The following is a 23104-nucleotide window of genomic DNA, read 5'->3' on the forward strand; positions in this document are numbered from 1 at the left end:
TGTGGAGGAAATGATTTGGGCACTTTGACTGGGGTAGGTCTGGAAATGCTTTTAAAGGACACCTTTGAACAATTGATGGCACTTTTTCCTCAAACTGCCTTGGTATATTCAAATATATGCCAAAGACAGAAATGGAGGTGGTCCAAGCAATTTTGTCCACAAATTGAGAAATCGAGGAAGCATGTAAATAAGTCTGTTTCAGCTTACATGAGAGACCATGGAATGGGCTCCATCTACAACAATAACTTGCGTTACTACATGCAAGATATCTACAGAGGAGATGGAGTGCACTTCTCAGATGAGGGGAACAGAATTTTCATCCTGAATTTAAGACTATGTATTGGTACCTACTTATAAGTACCTAAATCTACCACAGACCCAAAAGCTCTTTTCAGAGCTACCCTAACTATGATCACTCTAAATAAATTTTAAATGTAATTTTTTTTTTACTAATTTTCACGATTTACGCTTTCCAGAGCGCTACCCGGTTCGCGCACCGGACGCTGACCGCGCGAAAATTTGAAATTTTTTTTTGGGGGGGACATATATGGGTCTCCTCATCTACCCTCACAAAACCTAGGGGGTCAGGATATGTCTCCCTTGCCCCCTTTTACACAATCCCAGCAGTGTTTAGCATCCATCTTGTGTCCAAATTAGACCTTAACGCAAGATGGTGGACTCCCGTTACGCTACCGGTAAGCTACCCGGTTCGCGTACCGGGTAGCGCTTCCACCGCGAAAAATTGAATTTTTTTTTTTTTTTTGCCCCGCGGGCCCTTCAATAGGCCCCACATCAATCCTAGGGGGTCAGGAGGGGTCTACCTTGCCCCCTTTTATTCATTTCCCCCTTCGTTTATTTCCACCTCTTGTCTCTCGATCCTACCGAGCGACAAGATGGCGGCCCCACCGGACTGTTTAGAATGTTGACAGTCACCGGAGAGCCAATCCGCTTCTCCTCGCAAAGTTCCGTTACGCGTCAGGTACGCGAACCGGGGAGCTAACCGGGACGCTGTCACAGATATATATATTTTTTTTAACATTAATTTCTCAAAATCCACTGGAGCACATATATTGAGACCTAGCAAAGGCACATCGGGCAAACAATATCTACAATTTTGCCAAGTTTCGTGGAAATCCATTCAGCCGTTCGAGCTAAAAGTGAGTCCAACCGCCCTATGGAAAATTGCATGGGAAAAACGCGTTTTGGGACCCCCTTTTTTCTCGGCCCCCACTTGACAAAACCCCCCCAAATTTTCAGGGGCTGCTCAGAAAAAAAATGTTCCATTTTCCTAAAAATTTCAGCCAATTCCGTCCTCAAACGCCAAAGTTATTCGACATAGAATTTTCAAAAATCCCATAGGAAAAAAATCCTAACTATATATACCTACTGGCGACCGCCAGTAGGTAATATATATATATATATATATATATAGATATATAGATAGATATATATATATATATATATATATATATATATATATATATATATATATATATATATATATATTCGAACACGTTTCCACTCCAAATCAAGGCTGAAAAGATGGCAGGCACACAGGTATCCGTTTCAAATCGATTTATTGCAACAAAAATATATATATATGTATATATATATATATATATATATATATATATATATATATATATATATATATATATATATATATATATATATATATATATATATATATATATATATTTATATATATACAATTTATATTATATATAAAACTGCACACATAGGCTCTGCAATGGCAAGTCTGAAATGTGTTTAAACTGCTACTTAATTGGGTGGAACAACCAGTGCTGCAGGCCCACTAGTATTATTTAATTTACAGGCCCTGGGCACATGCAGTGGCACTTTACTGGGGACTTACACGTGCATTTATTATGCCAATTGGGTACAAGTTAATGTTACTATGTTTTAAGGAAAGAGCACTTTAGCACTTGTTAGCCATGGTAAGGTGCATAACGAAGTCAGCAAAAACAGAAGGTCTGACGGCAAAGCATTAGGGGGAAACCACGCCAAGGATGCCAGGTCTAACAGCTTATACCATTTTTTTCTCAGCGGTGGCTAGTCATGTTCCCACAGTATCAACATATGAAACGGCTATGACAGATGTTCTCAATTCCTTTGAAATTGTTAATGTGGGTCATATTTTCACTACTCTTCAGTAGGAGAGCAAAATCAGGAGATTCACAAACACAACAAAGTTTCCTGATTCCTACCATCTATGTGAGGAGTAGCAAAATGTTACAGGCCTGTCTCGCTAAGGAAATTCCTTTTCCAGAAGAAAATCATAATTGTCCATAGCCTACAGCCCTTCTCAGACCCCAGCACCAGTAGCAAGCTTCACACAAGTAAAATGTACTGCGTGCTGGCTCAATCACTATTTTTAATCAATCTGATCTCCCTCACCCCGCAAAAATGTAATCAGCTGAGTCAATCGACCCCGAATGTACCATGCATAAATAGATAGACCCAAAAAGCTTGGGTGCATTTATGTATTTTTCTCGTTCAAATAACATGTGATAGGTATATTTTATATAGAAGTTGTGTGAGGGATTTAGTTATGTATATGTTCACAGTTTACGTTCCTTTTTATTTAGTTTACCTAAAATTCGGAGACCCAGAAGAACCCGTGTGGCTTAATGATACAAATGCAAGAGAGGTTGTAGGTGTAATGTGCGGTATAGTAATAGAATATAGGCAAACATTTTCTTCCACATGAACAGGTTGGGCACAAACAGTGGAAAGTGGATATAGTACAGAGAGGGGCACCCGACAGGGTGCGAAACCACTATGTGCTTTGAATATTTTTGTATGATCCATGACCCAATCAATGTTTAGACGTGCCATTGGATACGACCCTTACCTTACTACTGACATCTGTTGTGATCTGGAGGTCAGAACTTCAACTCTCTTGAAGGCTAATCTAAACATTCATTATTCTGAGGTGTGTAAACAGGGTGTTATAAAATTCAACAAATGCAACAGCTCAGACGTACAGCAGTTACAAACAGCATCGAATGCTGTATGATGCAGCATATAAGACACTCTTTTACTATTTCATTATATATATCCTTGGGTACAGATGCAAATATAATGTTTTTCCTTGAAACTATTCATACATAGGGATTCTAACTATAAACTATAAGCTACGTTTACCCATGGTGCCATCGGGAACAATAAAAAATCTTAGAAGCAAGAAAATACTTAGTGGCTCATTTTAATTCCACAATATTTAGAGCTGCTTGCTTTCCCCGCATCCCTTTTTATAGTATACATAAGCGTAAATGAAATATAACTTTTTGTTTTATCGGTTTTTAACCATTCGTTCCCTCTAGTTTAAAACTGTACCCATTGTTTTCTTTTTGCATATACTGGACAGCCATCCACACACAGCAACCCCGAAGTCTTTAATGGTTCTGGAAAGCTGCCTTCCGTGGCAATGCTCGCCTCCTGGAGGAGCTGTTTCACCTCAGAAGCAAGCCAGCGTGACGTTTCATATTCAGGAACCTTACATCGTCAAAATCCCGTGCACGCGGGGGCACATGTGCATAAAGCCCAATTAATACAGGATTAAGGTATGCGCTTGGCAGACAGGCATGCATCTTGCTTCCTTAATCCTGTTTCAAATGTAGTTTCATTGCCGTCCAATTCTGTCGAACAGTGAGCGGGTTCGGGAAAGCCATCTGCAGCAACGTTATTATCATCCTGCCGTCTAATCAATGGGGACCAGATTTAATAAAAAAAAATCCTTGAAACAATGCTTTCTCAAAACCACATTCACTGGAGTTTGAAACTAAATGGTTCTATCAATGGCAGACGAAACTGGGAAACCCACAAAAAGCTGCAGGAAGAAGATAAAGGCCGCTCGGCTTATCCAGTAAACACACCCACAATCCATGCAAATAACCCACTTGTAAAAAGTGCACATGCGGACCGACATGACAGAGCTAAACACTGCTTGGTTGAAGGCCTTGATGATTTACCTTTTTTTAGGAGAATCTTCTGACAGTCTATTTTGGAAATGTTTTAGGGGGCTTGTTTGTTGAATTAAATAGCACGTCACTCAGAAAGAATACACGTTCATGGACAAAACTGTAAGAGAAAGTTATGGTTCTATACACAAATAAGAAAATAACTTTTATTATTGCAAATGTATAGTTGTGCAAAAAAAAAAATCAGTTGAAGGTATATTATGTTTTTGATGTAAAATGCTAAAAATACTAAAATTCGCCAGTTATTGTGAGCTTAGTAGTAAAATCCTTAAAAATACTAAAATTCGCAAGTTATGTTGAGCAAAGTAACGATAGCTCACCGAACCACTGCTCATGTGTGGATTTGCACATGATACCACAGATGACAACACGAGATCACACACATCGACAGCTAGTTGCCTTGCTCACAGAGCAGCTGCCCGCACAGGTCTCTGTGACCAAGGGGTGCAGAGCGTGAATTTAAAAAAAAGTAAATCAATGGACACACATTTAAATACAAAGCTGCATTTTTAGGGTTGATTACAAATTGCATTCCACATTTTCCAAGGTCCATGTCAGCAACACCAAACACATACACATAGGTGTACCGTTGTTTAATTCCCTAAGCATGCAGTACTGGTCTCTTGCAGCACCTCATGCTTGGGGAATACACAAAGAAGGCACACAGAGGCGGGCTGGAGAGAGAGAGATAGAGAGAGAGAGCGAGCGAGAGAGAGAGAGAGACAGAGAGAGAGAGAGAGAGAGAGAGACTGTATAATTAGCTTGTGCATTGTGGATTACCTGTAGACTTTGCCTATTGTTGTTATCAAAGACATGTATTAAAGAAAATAAATGGCTACATTAAGTCAGCCCATTACTGGCAGACCATTTAGACCCAACAAAGGGTTTTATTACTCTTTTTGCTGACTCGTCTATGATCTCTTATAATGGCCTCTATGTAAACAATCAACAGCAGAATTGTTCAGCTTCCCCAGCTATTGCTAGGGGTCACTTTTGAGTAAGTCTGGGAGGTAAACTCCACTCCGCTTTCGGAGTTTGCGGAGATTTCCGCACTCAGTGTTACGCTGGAGCTGGCAGAGTTTTTAAAAACTCCGCTCCGCATAGTGGAGCTGAGTTTAATCCCTCGCTCGTGTTTGTCAACATCAAGTTGGTGAGCACGAGTGAGGAAAGTGCACCTCCTGGTGAGATTTTTCCTTGTTCACGATCGTCAACATCAAGTTGACAGAGCGAGTGTGGAAAATCAACTTCCTGACAAGATTTCTCAAAGGTGGTGGTCAGATTTCTCAATGCGAGTGGTCGTGTATGCTCGCGACTGGTCATATTGAGAAACTGTCCGTTCGTGTTGAGAAAGCTGCAGCTCGAGTAAAAATCTAGTCAAGTGGCAGAAAAGAAGCAGCGCCTACTTGCACTGTGCATGGTGCCCGTTCACGATGATTACACAGTGCAGACAAGCACCTGGCACTGAAAATTACCGCGAACAGCATTTATCCAACGCACTTCTCCGCTTGCAGAGCTCTGCGTAGCTCAGCAGAGTTTGTTTTGCACTTCACGGAGTTTTGCGTAGCAGAACTCCACGAACTCTGCCCAGGTTTACTTTTGAGGTAACATCAAGGGTACAGTACACCTGGCTGTTACATGCAGATCCTGTGAAGCTCCTTGGGGCAGCTAGTAACAACTTGTCACTCTGCACTCCATTTTCTCTCTTGCGAGTATGCAAACCTTTGCAGAACATTTATTTTTTACTGCTTAATTTTCTGTGAGGAGAGCAGGCCTCACAGATCATTGCTTAAACATTTGGTTCATTATTCATTGTAAGTATATGTTGAACCTTTCAGCCTTAGGGTAGTGTTCCACCAAAATGTTTTGCCTACTCCACTCCTGTTTGCTAACATTAGTTTTTGTTGAGTTTAGGACTCTGTGCACTTTACTACTGCCACCCAGAAATAAAGGGCTTCAGCTCTGTCATTAAAACATGGTACAACTGGCCTACACCAGACATTCACAATTAATTTACTTATAAGTCCCTAGTTAAATAGTATAACATGTACCCAGGGATCATAAATAAAATGCCAGTAATGGCCAACAGCACTTGTTGCGCCACTCATTAAGTAGCCTTTTTAAACATGTTCAGGCGTGCCATTGAAGCCTTAGTGCAGTTTTAAACTGCCAGTTCGACCTGGCTAAATAAACCTTCTGCCCTGCCCAAAACTCCCTTTTGAGGATGAGCCCAGGCAGCGCATGAATGTGCTGTATCTCGACATGCTGTATTTAGTCTGTGGGTTTAGAGTGCGCCTCCAGCTTTTGAATGACTTTTGTCTGTATCCTTCAAAACACGTTGTTACTAAGTGGATAATGGTGTCTCACTGTTTCTTAATTGTTCACTCCCATTGAGTATTGCCACAAAATGTGTCCTCTTCCACGTGTGCCATTAGATGTCTGTTTTTGGAATTTTATTTTACATTCAGAGCTGCACTTCCCACTTAGCGGGGCGCCCGATTCACTGCTGCCGTGCTGAAATTTAATCAAGCACTTCCCTCATGGCACCCCTTCATGGAGGCAATCTTCTTTTTATTTATGCACACGCTCCACACAATGTTATTGTTATTTATTTAAACTTTTGGGGATGCTCAGTGCGATGCTCACTTCACAGCCACCATGCTTCCTGCACACGCTTCACGCAAAGTTATTTTTACTTATTTACACTTTTTAGGGAATGCTCAGTGTGATGCCCGCTTCACGGCGGCCACACTTCCTGCACACGCTTTGGGTAATATTATTTTAATTTATTTAAACTTTTTGGGGATGATCTTCATGGCGGGTGTGCCTATGTCAGTTTCACGATCCACTCTACTGTGAGAATAAGACTAGGATGATTATACCCTGGATAGTAATGGCGCTCTCCGATTTCGGTGCTATTAGATGGTACAGTATTATTTCCTTATTGGGTGCATAGGGAGGAGGCAATTATCCAACACCTCCAAATTTGGATCAACAGATCCCAGAACTTGAGCCAAGCCCTTGCACACCAAAATATAGATTATTACAAGTACAAAACTTTTTATCATCAAGAAACACCCAGTGGTATATAGAATGTTTTAATATCAGTGTCTTGTTCTGCGTCCAGCCAACACTTGTTTCGTCATTCGGGACAACAAACCCGCAACTTCCTCGGGCTGGGAAAAATAATAACAAGCATAGTGTAAGCCCACAAACTGTCGGGCATTGACATTACAGTATAATAAATGATTTAAACAAGATACAACATGTCAAGGCATGCATGAAATTAATCCCCGCCACTAAAGGTGTCGCAAACAGGGGATGGTGAGGACAAAGGAACACTGGTCCAGGGAGAAATAGGTCAAAACTGAAGCATCAATCAAAGGCTAATAAATAATGGCCAAGAACCAGAAAGTCACAAACGGGTCGTGCGAATGTGAGACTAGGGTGGGGGTGCTGCTTGTTCCCCACCGGGGCACAAGCAGGGCCCTCCTTGTGTGCTCCCGTCTTGTTTATGCACTCTCGAGTGACCCCGGGGCTAAAGTAGGCATCCACATCCTTGTGCATTTGAGGTGTGGAATCCCCTTTGTGCTGAGGGATTCCTGAGACTGGTGTGCTTGGCCACGGTGTAGTGTTACATCCGGTCAGTGCAGAGTGGCCCTTCTTCCCCGCTCAGCTTGCAGTGTTCATTAACTCACTGGGGTCACACAAAGTTTAGCACTTAATGCAGTTTCACCCACTAATTGAAAACCCATAATTGTCCAAATGTGATGGCTGCGTTCATGACAATTGGCAGTGCTTCAAACCCGCTCCCTAATGCTGTCCTGTTTTATGTTAATAATGGAATAAACTTATTGTGACTGTGGCTCTATTAGTTAAATATTCTGCAACTATCATTTAACATGGTGTTTTGAATCTGCAGCAACACCACTGATATTAGCTGTTCGGTAGGTTTTTCTGCATTTGTTTGTTACTGTGTGTGCATGAGTTTACTCAGTCATAATTTGCTACTGCATTTCTGAGATCACCCTTTACTTTCTTATGTAATCAAGCAAGAAGTCTTTTTGTGTGTAAATACAATATCTATGTAGAATAAACAATGTCAGTCATACTGGCTGGCCATGTTATTACTATGGTCATCTTCTCAACTCCCCATAGTTTTCATTGCATTTCTCCTTTAGTCCTGCAATTAAAAGCTTGTCAGTTATTTGAATAGTGTTCTTTGACTTCCCTCCTGAGGGAAAGCACGAGGCCCATTTGTATACACTTGATCAGTGAGGCGTCTGCATATGTCTCAAAATGTATGCAGAACTCGCATGACTGACATTTACTGAAACTACCTATGCTGGCAAAAACGTATTATTAAGAACGCTGGCCGTCAGCCGCGGCTGTTGCAGGTAAGCGCGGTAGGGCCGGCTGTGGGAGATGAGGGGGGATTTTGAGAGACAACCACGAGGGGAAATTACTTATTTATTTAATTTGCCCTTGTGGTGGTACCTCAAAATCCCCCCCAACCGGCCTCACACACGCCACTCTTACCTGCAGTGACCGCGGCTGAAGTCTTGTGAAATACTCTGACTCCCCACATTTCTGTCAGCTGTCTCTCATGCCTGTGAAGTCCCTTCTTCAGGTCACTAACAGAACTATTTTTTATCCCAGGAGGGGTAAAGTGCTGCAGGTGCTCTCTTGCAGATATATGGTCTGCACAAAACATTTATTGGTCAGAGGTTGTAAATACAGAGGCACCTGTTTGCTTGCCCTTGACAATACAGTTGGGGAGACGGCCTCCTATTAGGAGTATACCAGGAAATATTTTTGTTCAGGTATGCAAGGGCATCACCATACAGGGTTTTATGAGCCAGACAGAAGGCCTTTAACCTGAAACTTTTCTTCACAGGAAGTCAATAAAGTTCTCGTAATGACCCAGACACTGACTTGAACGTTGGCATTCTTTTAAGGAGTCTAATTTCTGCATTCTGTTGACCTTGCACATTAAGGAAGAATATTCCTAATCTTATGCAACAAGAAAAAGCAGAAGGAGGTGAGTTTATTTATCTGTGTGTTAAAGGACAGACTTAAGTCAAAAATTATTTCCAGATTCTTGACAGAAGATACTGGGGTGGAAGGATAACCAGGTATCTGAGCCAACCAGGTATGATCCCAAAAGACTAAATTCTCTTTCAGCTTTAGCCCTATATGGTCACCCAGTCAGAGGGCCCATCATTCTTGTGAAGACTGAGAGTAAACCCTCAAAGATGTAATCAGCTACATGTTGGGTCTAAGATTCCAGACGAAGCGGTTCTGGAAGACTGGCACTGAGAACTTAGAAGCCAGCCAGGAAGTCATTAAACCCTGGTATGTCCAGAAGGCTACTTTGGTCAAGTTAGAACCTGGTCGGAAAGTGTGGGTGATGTAGCCAGAGGAGCCCCAGGACTTGCAGGTCCGGTGCACTGGACCATATGAGGTAAAGGAGTGCACACATACCTGGTGGACCTGACCCCCAGGAAACCTTTAAGGGTTCTGCATGTAAACAGTCTCAAACCACACTTTAAGAGGTCCAAGCTCACTATGTTCTTGGTGACAGATGAAGCTGAGGAGAAAGTGAGTGAGTCTCTCCAGATATTTTTTCCACTTATGAACACAAAGGCTTAGTAGATAGAGTAATGTCTCTCATTCTCTGGCTGCCACCTAACAAGAGAGAGACTCCTGTCCTAATAGAGTGCCTCCATTGCTACAATTTTGCAGAATTTATACCTCAAATACATGCAACAGGGAACAAACCTGGTCTCATCCTGGTAAGACTGGCCCACCAGAAGACTGATGCGCCACCTATTGTGGCAATAGCCCCAGAGGCATGCCCCACTCTATGAACTCAGCAAGCCATACTGCAAGCCTTTTATGACTACTACTCAACGCTATATAGAACGCCTCCTTCCCACTCCCCAGTTTAATTGAGGGATTCCTAACACCCCTGCCACTCCATACCATCAACACCTTCGACCGCAAGGAGCTTGACAGTTTAATCACAGTAGTCAAGGTGAAATAGGCAATCCATGATTTGGCTAGAAATAAAATGCTAGGGCTAGATGATCTCCCTCTAGAATACTACAACCGCTTCTCTGTTACCTCGCCCCCAAGTTAGCTGATATGTACGATAAGTCACTCCCCACCAGAGCACTTCCATCATCACTGCAGGAGTCCCTCCTTATTTCCTGACTCAAACCAGATAGAGACCCAACTCGCCTCTCCTCTTACCGACCTGTGGCCGTTCTGGGTATGGATAACAAAATACTGGGTATAATCCTCACTGACTAGTAACTCCGGATACTCTCTGGTATAGTGCACCCTGATCAAAATGGGTTTGTCTCAAGTCACAGCACAACAAATAACCTCAGGAGGCTGCTTCACGTGATGGATCAGACATCGCTATTATACCCCCCAAAGTGTTGAGGGCAATCAGCCTCGGTAGACAACTTCTTGTAACTCCTTGCATACACAAGGCTGTTATATTCTGCCCCTACCTCTTGAGTACAAATTGACTGCCTAATCTCATCCTCGATCCAATGAGCTGCAGCACACAACAGGGATGCCCTTCAATTTGTTTCACCATTGCTATGGAGCCATTGGCTATCTGACTTCAGTCGGTGGGATTACATTAGGGCTTCCCCCTAGATGACACTACCCATGCAGAACCATTATATGCTGATGACTTATTACTTTATCTTCGGGACACCACAGTGAGTGCTGAGATGATATCCACTAAGTTCTGGGATTTTGAGGCGGCAGCAGGGTTACGATCAACAGGACGAAATCTTGTGTCTTCCCCTTAAAGAACCATGCACCGCCCAGATCGCTCATCTAGGAGATGTACAAATGACTTTGACGGCAGCTGCAGTCCACTATCTAGACATCTGATTGTATCATTCCTAAGGGGACCTATTTGAGGGCAACCTGAGATGCACCCTTTAAGGTGCCTCAATCCCAGGCCAGATTCTGGCAGCGAATACCACTTGCCTCACAGGCAAAATTCAAATTGACCTCTTAAAAATGATTGTCCTCCCCTGCTTGCTATAGCATTTTGCAAATGTATCGATCTACCGTCCCAGACAATTCTTTCGAGATTTAGACTTGCTGCTTGAAGGCCTGCTCTGGGATGGCAAATAGCAACGGATTGCTCTTAATAAATTACAGTAGCCAATGACTGGAGTCAGGCCATCCTGGCTAATGAGGGGTGCTACCCCAAATCTGGTCCAAGGATGCTTGTTTCCAGTCAAGAGAGGACCTGGTTTGGCAATTATGGCTGTGCTGTTCCCATGGGTAGCAGAATCAAAACTGATTTTAATGTGGCGGGTTCCAAACTGGAACGGCATGGTGTGCAAAAAACAATGGTTTAGGCCCAGATCTCTGTACTGGGGGGAATGTTTGACATTGTTCAGCTTTTTATTCATCAATTGTTCTTTCTGCATGTATTGCCCTAAGTAGGAAGGGAATGTCCAGATGTGGGTCTCATGCTCGCCATGCCACAGGAGTCAAGCTATCCTAGCTGATGAGGGGGTGATACCTTGAAACCAGTCCTAGAATACAATCTACTGAGAATGCCGGTACAAGAGGCATAGTAAATATCGGTACATTTACATTGAATTAACATTTGCAACGGACTGTTGGAAGAAGATACAAGATCCACGTTCGTTTTCAGAACAATATTCGAGATTGGATATTCAACAATTTTTAACCTCATATGGATATGGAAACTTATGATGAATTGCCCTGAGGAAGTCCGTGGTTGATTGAACACAGGACGAAACACGTGTTGGCTAGTGGCATCTAATTCTGTTCCTCTGAAGAAGTACATAATCGTTGGAATAAAGAAGAAATTTGAGAAGATCATTTTGTCTCTATGAACTTTTTACTAGGAATTTGAGCTCAGGATATACCCTATGTTCTACTTAATGGTTTGGATTTTCCACACCTTCTGGTGAATGTTGAATGGCCATCACTTTATCCTTAGAGCTCTAACTAATTGGACTAAAATTATAAATCGCACAACAATGCGCAATTGTTAACCCAGCCATTCGTCTATTTGTATCTTCCTATATAGGCAGCTATCTGTAAAATTATGAGCTCTGTTGAATTTTGGAGATAAAGAGCCCACCACCCACACTGTCTTACGCACCATACACACATTTGGGCGTGATGACAATAGATCACATGGATATACAAAACTGTCTGGGAACACATGGGAGCCTCCCTGGTACATATTTGTCAAACATGGGAGGTGGACTTGGCGTGACCCTTACATGGCACCAAATGGACTATGTCCCTAGAATCCATCCACATGATATGTTGCAACGCGAGATTCAAGAATCTTCAGTAAATGGTACTCCACTGGGCCTATCTCACACCTTTAAGTTTAAACCGCTTACTTCCCACAGCACACCTTACATTCCCCAGATGCTAATCCCTAATAGCCGACCCTCAGCATGTGCCATGGTTCTGCCCCAATATAACTTACTATTGGCGAGCCATACATGACACCCTAGCAACCGTAATGCAGCTTACTACACTGAACACCTGAGAAGTGAAAGCCCTGGGAATCTATAAGCAGAGTATGAATTATAAAGTGCAAACATGTTTTAGAAAGCTCACCTTACTGCTGGCTAAGCGCATCCTGACCCTGAACTGGAGATCCCCTCAATCCCTATTGATTTCACAATGCCACAAACACTGCGTTGTTGGTGGAAGCAGAGAGTACCAGCTTTCATTGGGAAGAAGTCAGATATCTCCATAAACGACCCATACCATCAGCCTGGGACACCCTGCTTAGCTAGTTTCATGACATGAATTGATCAGAGAAGACTCCCCTGCCACATAAGTCCTTTACAACAATTTTTCTTGGAATGTTGCCCCCCCACCAATTGCCTCCTCCCTCCTACCCAACTTCAGCCATAAATCTCACTCCCAATCCCTCCCAGTGTTTCAGGTCCTGCAGAAGGCAGACCTGATTATTAAGGCCACTAAATGCCAGAAAGGGCAGAGTGACATGATCTACTTGGGTCACCAAATCTGTGGGGGTAAGGTGCAGCCCCCATAACCCAAAATTCAGACCATCCTGGCCCGGGAATCCCTTTGGACCCAGACAGAAGTGAGGGCTTTCCTGGCCTCACCGGCTATTACAGGAGATTTGTTAAGGGCTATGGCACCATTTTTGCCCCTTTGACTGAGCTGACACCTAAAAAGCAGTCCAAGAATGTGATCTTGCAGAGGTGTGCCAGAAAGCATTCACAGTCTTAAAGGACGTCATGTACAGAGCACAAGTACTCAAGGTGCCCGTCTGCTCTAAGGAATTCATCAACCAAACAAACATCTCAGAGCATGACATAGGGGCTATGCTCTCACATCTAAATGAAGAGGGCCTGGATTAACCTGTATCCTTCACCAGCAGGAGACTACTTTCCAGGGAAAGGAGTTGGAGTGCCATAGAAAGGGCTTGTTTAAGGCATTGCCTCTAAGTTAAGCCTGACTGCTTTTGTGCCAAGCTACCAGAGGGTTAAGCACATGTTAATGTAGTGATTTTGGGATTTACACTTACAGGGTTTGTGTTTGTTGCTTGAGAAGGGTCTTCAATCCCCACAACCAAAAGCCCAATTTCCTACATTCAGATAATGCATGACTTTTGGTGCATTAATACAAACAGTCAATTTCAATTCATGAAGCTTTATTCGGTACAAAAGAAATGACCATAAAAGCACTTGTAAAAAGTACACAATACATAAATCATCGATTTAAAATGAATTTCATGGAATGCAGACCAAATACACTAAAATATCATGCTTTTACGCACACTAATAGATTTGTTTACAAACACAGCAGTATAAAAACAGATGTCAGCAGATTTCATGTTAAAAATAATACTCATTGCCTCGTCAAATGTACGTACCCCATATTTAACAAAACAAAGGTTTTATGTACATAATTCGAAAATTCAGGTACAGTTTGCATATTAATAAAAAGTGCAAGGTGCTCTGTTTTGATATACCGTCACACAGACAAGGTCCTTTAGGATATTGCTTAAGGTTAGGCAGGGCCACCAGATCATGTACTATTCCGAACCTTAGTCTGGTCAGGACAAACTTATGCGATTGCCTGGTGACCAGTGCTAAGTATAATTTAATTGAGCTTGACATTTTTTGTGGGAAATTGAGCTATTTGTTTCTTTAGTTTTCCATTGCATATAAAGCAGAGTAGGTCACATCTAATAAATGCTACCAGTGCCAGGTAATTTGCAGTTTTTATGTGTGCTTTACGATGTAGCACAAATTCAAAGTTAGGAGATATTTAAACAATTCTTCAACTTTACACCTGCCTCAAGGAGGCTTCTTTTTTGGTGCAAAACCCTGTCTACCAATGTTAGTAAATAGAGGTCTGTGTCAAAACTCATGAGTGGTTGCATTGCAACAGCCATGTCCCACTTATGGGACTCCTCCTTGAGGCAAAGTAGGGAATTGTACTGCAAAGTGCAACTGCATTAACTTAGAGCTACCTTTCAGCCAAAAGGAAGTTTTGCTCTGGAAAGTAAATCCCAAAACAGCTTGGAAAAAGTTTGGGAGAAACAGCACCAGTGCAAGGCATGAGTAAATCTGGGCAAGCATTTGGACCATCAGTGGAAAAATACATTTTTGTAACATGACCAAAAATAATGTCGGTTCATATCAGATGTAAAATTGCCTGATGCCAGTGCAAAAAAAAAAGTGAGCCAGGTCAGAATTAACAAAAAGTGGGCCGGTCAGAATGAACAAAGCGATACAAAAGGGGATGATGGACGGAATGAACAAGCACAGGTTCAGACTGCGTGTACTGGTCTGTAGGTTTTCAGAAGGTATGAGCAAATACTGTCTATTTCAAATCACTATTCTATAGCGTATGGGCCGGACTGGAACCAACTGGAGCCCTGGTAAAAAATATTCAAACTAGCTCTGCTCCCTTACGTTTCTCTTATTTCTCACTCCCCTTTCCTCTCTCCTCTATCTTTTTCTCTCTCTCTGTCATCTACATCACCCTGTGTACCTGCTCTGATTAGCTGGGGAAGCAAAGTGGAAGAGGCAGCACAGCGGCCCTCTGCCTTCAAAAACTGGCTTCCAATGGCTCCAGCCCTCCGGGGAAATGCCCGATGGAATAAAACATATTGTATTATAAAGAACAAGGGTCCTTAGAGCAAGAAACTATGAAAAGAAATAAATATAGACCAAATGGAAATATATTATTAGGGGGAATGTCCAGCCGGACAATTTATTTCCCTGATACAAAGATGATTCTAAAACAATAGAACACTGAGTGTGATAAAAGCGGGACACCGGCCGGTGTCCGACTAACACACTAAGAAGACATACAACATAAAAAATAGCAGGCAATAACAGGACATCTGATTAGGATAAATCATAAACCAGACAATCTGTAGCATACACATATGCAAGGAAAAAGTATAAAACAATTTATGCATTTAGTGTAATGTGTCGACGACGTTTCGAACCACAATCAATAAAGGTTCATCCTCAGGACAGAGGGTAATTGCCTTGAAATTACACATTTGTAAATATATCACCGAAATGAGTTGCTCTCGGTATCCGGGTCTGGTAATACAGCGTGCAAGTCCACAATGGGGGTTCTTGCTGGCACGGGGAATCTGCGCCAGCAAGAACCCCCATTGTGTATGCTACAGATTGTCTGGTTTATGATTTATCCTAATCAGATGTCCTGTTATTGCCTGCTATTTTTTATGTTGTATGTCTTCTTAGTGTGTTAGTCGGACACCGGCCGGTGTCCCGCTTTTATCACACTCAGTGTTCTATTGTTTTAGAATCATCTTTGTATCAGGGAAATAAATTGTCCGGCTGGACATTCCCCCTAATAATATATTTCCATTTGGTCTATATTTATTTCTTTTCATAGTTTCTTGCTCTAAGGACCCTTGTTCTTTATAATACAGTACCTACCCATGGTCCTTAGCTTATTGCGCCTTGGGTGCCCTTGTCCTTTTCAAATAACACGATGGAATAAAACGGCAGTCTGGGCCTGTACAGAGCGCAGAACAGGAAGTAAAAGTAACAAAGGAAAAACTATCTCTTTGAGGAAGCCCAGTTATAAATGCCCTAGAGGGCAGAATGAATAAATGCAGCACAAAGAGATTTTTATTTCATTAATCAGTAGTTTATGAACCATATAGAGATAATATCTTATATATAAACCTGCCGAAGGAATATAGCTGCCCTCACAGGCTGTTGCCTTTTAATAAAGAGAATCCCTTTCACCTTTCAAAGACAATTGCTCTCTGAGCGTGAAGCCCTGGAGAACCTCTTCGAATGCAAGCAGGTGGTGCTAAATCAAGTTTTGGAAAAAGGCAGCAGCTGTGCATGGAGAGCAGCAGAGCGTTTGATATGAGCTGGAGGATAAGGAACAGGATTGACCTTTATTTTGATGAGTAGATATTGGAACAATCGCTTCTGAATTTGAAATGCACAAGAGGTAATCTCCATTACAAGGGCGTGCATCTGTTTTTTTTTGGCCCTTATTCTGCCTCACGGTGCAACACTGCATTGATAAATCTGCCCTCCGAATTACTAAAACCTGAATGTGAATTAAAACCTCAATTCAAGTTCTTTCGAACGGAATGGGGAATTACTTACTTAATCAATATTTCTCCACCAATTTGCACAGGTTATTCCCGAATTCCAGGCTAGTGACAGATTCATCCAGGTTGTTCCTGGAAAAGCCTGGCAATGGAAAATTTAGATTTTTCACAGCCTGCTGGGCAGAAAATCTGGATTTTATTAAGGACACGGAGGCTAAGATTATGCAAATCTCCTTTATTGCGTAGCTCACAGCAGCAACAATGAGAGATCTAGAACTTGAATGAACATTCCAATAGAGAGGATATAGTCCATGCACACACAGTAGACTTCCTTCTTTGTAAGCGAACAAGATAATCAGGAATAACTTAGAAGACTCTGGATCCAACGTAGAACCATAGAGAATTCATCCGAGTCTTCTTTTGAAGAAATTAATCTGAAAAAGAAGAGTAAGAAGGTAATAAACATTCCCAGGGTGGGAATAAAAGAGGTGGGATAATCTTAGCCTCCGTGTCCTTAATAAAATCCAGATTTTCTGCCCAGCAGGCTGTGAAAAATCTAAATTTTATGGCACGACACGGAGGCCAATATTATGCAAGTTCAAAGTGTGTTCAAAACACTATCAATCACATTTGAAACAGGTTTAAAGTAACATCTCTTAAAGATACATTCGTTTTGACCAGTCTGCAGCCCTAAGGATATCCTGGAGGCCGCCACCCAAGATAAAAGCTTTTGAAGCTGAAGCACCTCTGAGGGAGTGAGCTCCGAAAATTGAAGTATCAATACCAGCTTCTTTCATGACATCCTTAACCCATCTAGCCAAGGTGGGAGAGGAAACAGCTTTATGAGGGAACCTGTGGGAAATGATTAATTGATCTACAGAACCCCTTAGACCTAAGGTCCTTTTCTCATATTCCAAGAGACAACGTACCACACACAAGATCTCATTTTGAGGGAAAAAGGGATAGAAAACAGAGGTTGACAAAGTTTTAGTCCGTCTTTTAATGAAAAAGCAAACACCTTCAGGTTGAAAAGCCCTATTAGAGACATCTAAGGCCTTAACGTCCGAGGTACGTCTGAAGGAGACGAGGCAGAGAAGAACAGTTAATTTAAAAGACAATTTCTTCAAAGAGAGAGAAGAGTTCTCGCCCCAAGAGGAGAGTAGTCTGAGGACGTCTCTCACGTCCCAGAGAGCGGAATATTTTGGTAGAGGAGGATTCAAAACCCGCATACTCCTCATAAGTTTTTTGGTCAGAAGATTTTGGCCTACCGAAGAACCATCTAGCAAGCAATGACCTGCAGCAATAGCTGATCTATAAACGTTAACGGTCCGATAGGCCAGACCCGAAACGAAGATTTCAGTTAAGAAGTTAAGAACTTGAACTATATCAGCTGAAACGGGATCATAACCCCGTCGAATGCACCAGCAAACCCATTTGTGCCAGGCCAATCTATATGCTTTCCTGGTACCGGGGGCCCATGATTCTGACATGAGCCTGAAAGCGCCTTCCGAAAGTCCAGGGATCTGCCACTGTCTCCTGAAATCTTCCAGGCCATCAGACACAGGGTGCCCTGAAGAAGGAGTGGATGGTATTCTCCGTGAGGTCCTACCAGTAGGTCTTTGAAGACAGGAATGAGGATTGGGAAATCCACGCTCATTTCCAATAGGATGGGGAACCACGCTTGGGAGCTCCAAAGGGGAGTTATTACTACTATGGACTCTTTGTTCCTCCGGACTTGAACAAGGAGGCGAGGAAGCATGGCAAAAGGTGGGAATGCATAAGGTCTCAGACCAAGCCAGTTCTGAAAAAACGCGTCTATTCCCAAGGCCAGAGGGTCCGGTCTCCAGCTGAAGAATTTTGGCAACTGAGTATTGAGACGGTCCGCAAAGAGGTCTATCCCGAAGGGGCCCCACCGAGATTGGATCGCAAGGAAGGTGTTCCTGTCTAGTCTCCAGTTGCTTGAATCCACATAGTTCCTGGAGAACCAGTCTGCTACCCCATTGTTCAACCCCGGAATATGTTCGGCAATGACCGAAATGCCCTTGTTGAGGCAGTAGGCCCAAAAGTTCTTGGCTAGGTCCGAGAGGCCCTTGGAATGAGGGCCGCCCATTTTGTTCACGTATCTCACAGCGGACACGTTGTCCATGCGAAGCATGACCGAGCATTTCATCTGATCTTTGGTAAAGCTCTGGATGGCAAAGGATCCCGCCAGGAGTTCCAGGCAGTTGATATGAAGATCCTTTTCCTGTTGGGTCCAAAGTCCCCCGGTCGAGCAGTCGCCGCAGGTCGCGCCCCAACCCTCCAGGCTCGCATCCGAGTGAATGACTAGGTCTGGTTCTTCTCCGAAGATTGCTCTGCCATTCCAGGCTTCTGCATTTTTTAACCACCATATGATCTCTTTCTTGGAGTCGGTGTCCAGGGAGACTATTTGAGAGTAGGACGTGTTGAATCTGAGGGCTTTGGCTTTGAGCCTCTGAAGCGCTCGATAGTGAAGGGGACCTGGGTAGATTGCTTGGATAGTTGAGGAGAGTAGACCCAATATCCTCGCTAGGGTCCTTAGGGGAAAGGAGCGAATCTTTAGCACTTTCCTCAGCTCTTTCCTCAGTTTCCTGAGTTTGTCGCCAGGAAGCTTCAGTTCGGCATGGAGAGTATCTACTGAAAAACCCAAAAACTGAGTGACTTGGGTTGGAGAAGTGGAGGATTTTTTCGTGTTTATCACGAACCCTAAATGTTCCAGAAGATTTATGGCAAGGGTAGTGTGTCGAGAAGCGACCTCTTTGGATTCGGCCATTATCAGGATGTCGTCGAGGTAAAGGATCAGTCTGACCCCTTGGTTCCTTAGCCAAGCAGCTATGGGACGAAGAACCTTGGTGAAGCACCAAGGGGCTGAGGAGAGGCCGAAGGGAAGGCTGCAAAATTGCCAAAGTTTGCCCTCCCAGAGAAATTGAAGGAATTTCTGGTGAGGGGGCCAGATTGGGATAGTCAGATATGCATCCTTGAGGTCTAGGCGAGTGAGCCAGTCGCCCTTCCTCAGGACATCTCTGAGAAGGTGGATTCCCTCCATTTTGAAATGTCGGAAGACCACCCACTGGTTCAACTCTTTGAGATTTATGACGGGTCTCATTTTCTTGTCCTTCTTCTCTACGAGAAAGACATTGCTGATAAAGCCTATTTCTTTCCCCTGCCGGATTGCACCTTTTGAAAAGAGGTCCTTTACTTCCTGGGAAACTAAAGCAGAATCTTTTTGTGAGAAGCGTATTTCTCGGGGAAGTCTCTTCTGGACAGGGAAGCCGACGAATTCTATTTTGTACCCTCTGACGGTGTCTAACACCCAGGGATCCTGACTTACTACGGTCCAGTTCCCAGAGAAGAGGGCTAGTCTCCCGCCCACCTTTATAGGGGTATCTGAAGGGTCTTTGGGAGATCTTACCGGTAGAGAAGGGTCTTGTCCTCCTTTCGCCTCTGAATCCTCTTCCTCTGGATCGTTGTCTTTGGGGAAAGAAGGATGATGACTGGAAGCCATAACCGGACTGAAAGGACCTTCCTCCTCGTCCTCCAAAGGGTCTTGTCGAGCCATTTCCACGGCCGGGGAATCGACCCCGCATCCTCCCGGCCCGGGAAAAAACTCCTCTGGTATTGAAAACCCTTTTAATATCTTTCTGGGATTTTTGGATGGAGTTAAAAACTCCCACATATTTGGCCATATCCCTAATGAATTCTTCTCCAAAGAGAAGACCTTGGGAGGAAGCGCCGCCTTCCTTGTTGGATAGCTCAGCTAGTTTAGGGTCAATTTTGAGAAGCACGCTCTTCCGTCTTTCATTAGAGAGGGCAGTGTTTGCATTGCCCAGGAGGCATATAGCCCTTTGCGCCCACTGTCGCAGTTCTTTTGGGTCAATGGGGGAATCAGAGACATAAGCTCCTTCGGCCATCTCAAACATTTTGGTCAGGGGGCCTGTAATATCCAGTAATCTGTCCTGGCAGGATTTGAGTCCTCTGTCAAGTCCCCTCCTGGGGTCTTTCCCCGTTTTGGCAATGAATGCCACTACTTTGGTGTCTAGTTCGGGGGTCATGGCTATTTTGTCGGGGAGGGAGGGGCGAGGACATTCGGACCTGAGGCGGGCCCTGACCTCCTTTGGTATCTCTTTGCGGAGCCAAAAGGACAGGTATTCGGCAATGTGTTGGGATGGTGTCCACTCTGGGGAGAGTGGATGCTTGATGAGGAGCGGGTCAAACATATGTTCCCCAAAGTATCCCCATTTTTGAGCCCGAGGCCCCTGATGCCTCACCAGATAAGTTTCTGATTTCGCCTTCCTCCTGGTCGGAGTCAAACTCTGAGGAGCAAGACAGGTCAATTTCGTCTTCACCTCCATCGTCGCTGTCAATGGGGATAGGAAGGCTAGGGCCTCTGAGTTGCCCATCCAGCGTGCCCGAGGCACCAGCATAGTCACCGCCAGAGCGTGAATCAGAGAGTAAAGGCTTTGCGCTTCTGGGTTTTTTAGCCATTTGGGGTGGATTGGAAGTGGACTGCCTTTTTCTTTGGCTTGTTGAGGCCTCGGTAGGGTCCCCTTGGGTCCTCATAGGTGGCCAAGCCGATTTGGCCAGGGTTTCCAATTTCTTGTTAATGGTGTCCTCAAGGGATCCCATTACCTTGTCAAGGGTTTTGTTAATAAGGCTTTCCAATTTGTCCTCCATAGAGGAGGAAGAAGGGTCAGAGGACATGTTAACAGGCTGAGATCAGAAAGGAGTGAAAATCAACTGAAAAAGAAAGAATGTTGAAGACAAAATGGATGTAAGGTAGTTATGGCAACAGGGGTAGTGGAAAGGGTCTTTCCTCTAACAATCCGAGTAAGGGTTGTGAGTCCCTTGTTGATTTCGTGTAAATTATGCCCTTTAGTCCTTTAGTCCTTCTTTTATGTTTGTAATCATCCCCTTTTTTTTTTTTCTTTTTTTTTTTCTTTGTTCAAGATGGCGGAGGGTATGAGGTCGATAGCGCCGAGGATCCGGGAGGAAACGGAGGCAGGTAAGGGTCTTAAAGCTCTTGGAGGGGAAGAGTCTCGTAAGTCTCTCGCGTGTGGAGCGAGGCTCACTCGTCCGTCTTAAGTCTGGTCTCCATGGTAACGCGGCGCGACCTCGCGTTGAAGCGAGGGCGCCGTGTTGTCACCATGGAGACGCGTGTGAGGCCAGAGCACGGGACCGGTGTTCAAAAGACGCCGGTCCCCGTGCGAGTCCCAGCGTGCACCAACGAAGGGCGCGGGCCGGCGTTTCAAAAGACGCCGGTCCCGCGTGAAAGGCTAACAGGGAGCGCTTTGGGGAAAACGAAGGAATCAGGGACGCAGGCCCGTAGGGAGGAGCCCCGCTCGGCCTTAAGGAGCCGAGGGGGAAAGAGAAGGAGCGGGCGGGTGGGAAGAAACACCGAGCGCCGCTCGAGAGGCAAGAGGGGGCAGAGAAAGCCACACACAGGGGGGGGCACAAGGTTGCCCAGGCTAAGAAAGAAGATAGATAACAGGCAAGATGTACAAGCAAGTAGAGTGCATAAAGTATACAAAGTATATGAAATATGTAAAGTATGTAAAATATGCTGCTGAACAAAGGGAAGAGGGGAGTAGGGTGGGAAGAAACACACTCAATACAGTCTCCCTCGACCCAATCTAATACACACAGAGCGCACAGACAGATAAAGTGCGGAGAGCAAATATAAGGTACTTATCTTGTGAGCAGCAGCAACAAAGAAGGAAGTCTACTGTGTGTGCATGGACTATATCCTCTCTATTGGAATGTTCATTCAAGTTCTAGATCTCTCATTGTTGCTGCTGTGAGCTACGCAATAAAGGAGATTTGCATAATATTGGCCTCCGTGTCGTGCCATAAAATTCACTTATGGTATTATCACACATGGTTATGCGCCATCTCACAGAATGCCTGTTCGGGAGTAATAGCTAACTCCTGCACAAATCAGAAATTCCAAGGTCCTTGGAATGATGCTGGTGGTAAAACCTCTGATCAGCAGCGGCAACCGGCATGGCTCGTGGGTGTCGGGGCAGGCGGGTCACGCGGAGGGAAGGGGATCACCCACACATTTAACAAATAAATAATCATTAAACAAACATAAATAAACTTACAGTTGCGCCGGGCCCTTTGTCTCCGCTCCTGCTCTTCTCTGATGGAAGCACAGCCGGGCCCCACTAACCAATCACAACACTGCAATGCAGAGTTGTGATTGGTTAGCTCCGTGGGTGATTGGTTTTGAGCATCCTGGTTGGAGTCTCAACCAGGGAATTGGAGCCTGGGATTGTTCTCCATGCAGGCTGTACTGCACTTGATGGGTAAACCATTCCTCCCATGCCCTGCTCCGAGAGCGGAGCAGTCCGGCCCACCCGCAAAGAGGCAGAAAACATAAAAATTATAATCACTGAAAGTTATTATCATTTTATGTTTCCTTTTCTCGCACTGCTTGAAAGCAGGGGGCGACCTTCCTCTG

The sequence above is a fragment of the Lissotriton helveticus genome, chromosome 12 (assembly GCF_964261635.1).
Source record: "Lissotriton helveticus chromosome 12, aLisHel1.1, whole genome shotgun sequence".
In the NCBI taxonomy this organism is placed as follows: domain Eukaryota; kingdom Metazoa; phylum Chordata; class Amphibia; order Caudata; family Salamandridae; genus Lissotriton; species Lissotriton helveticus.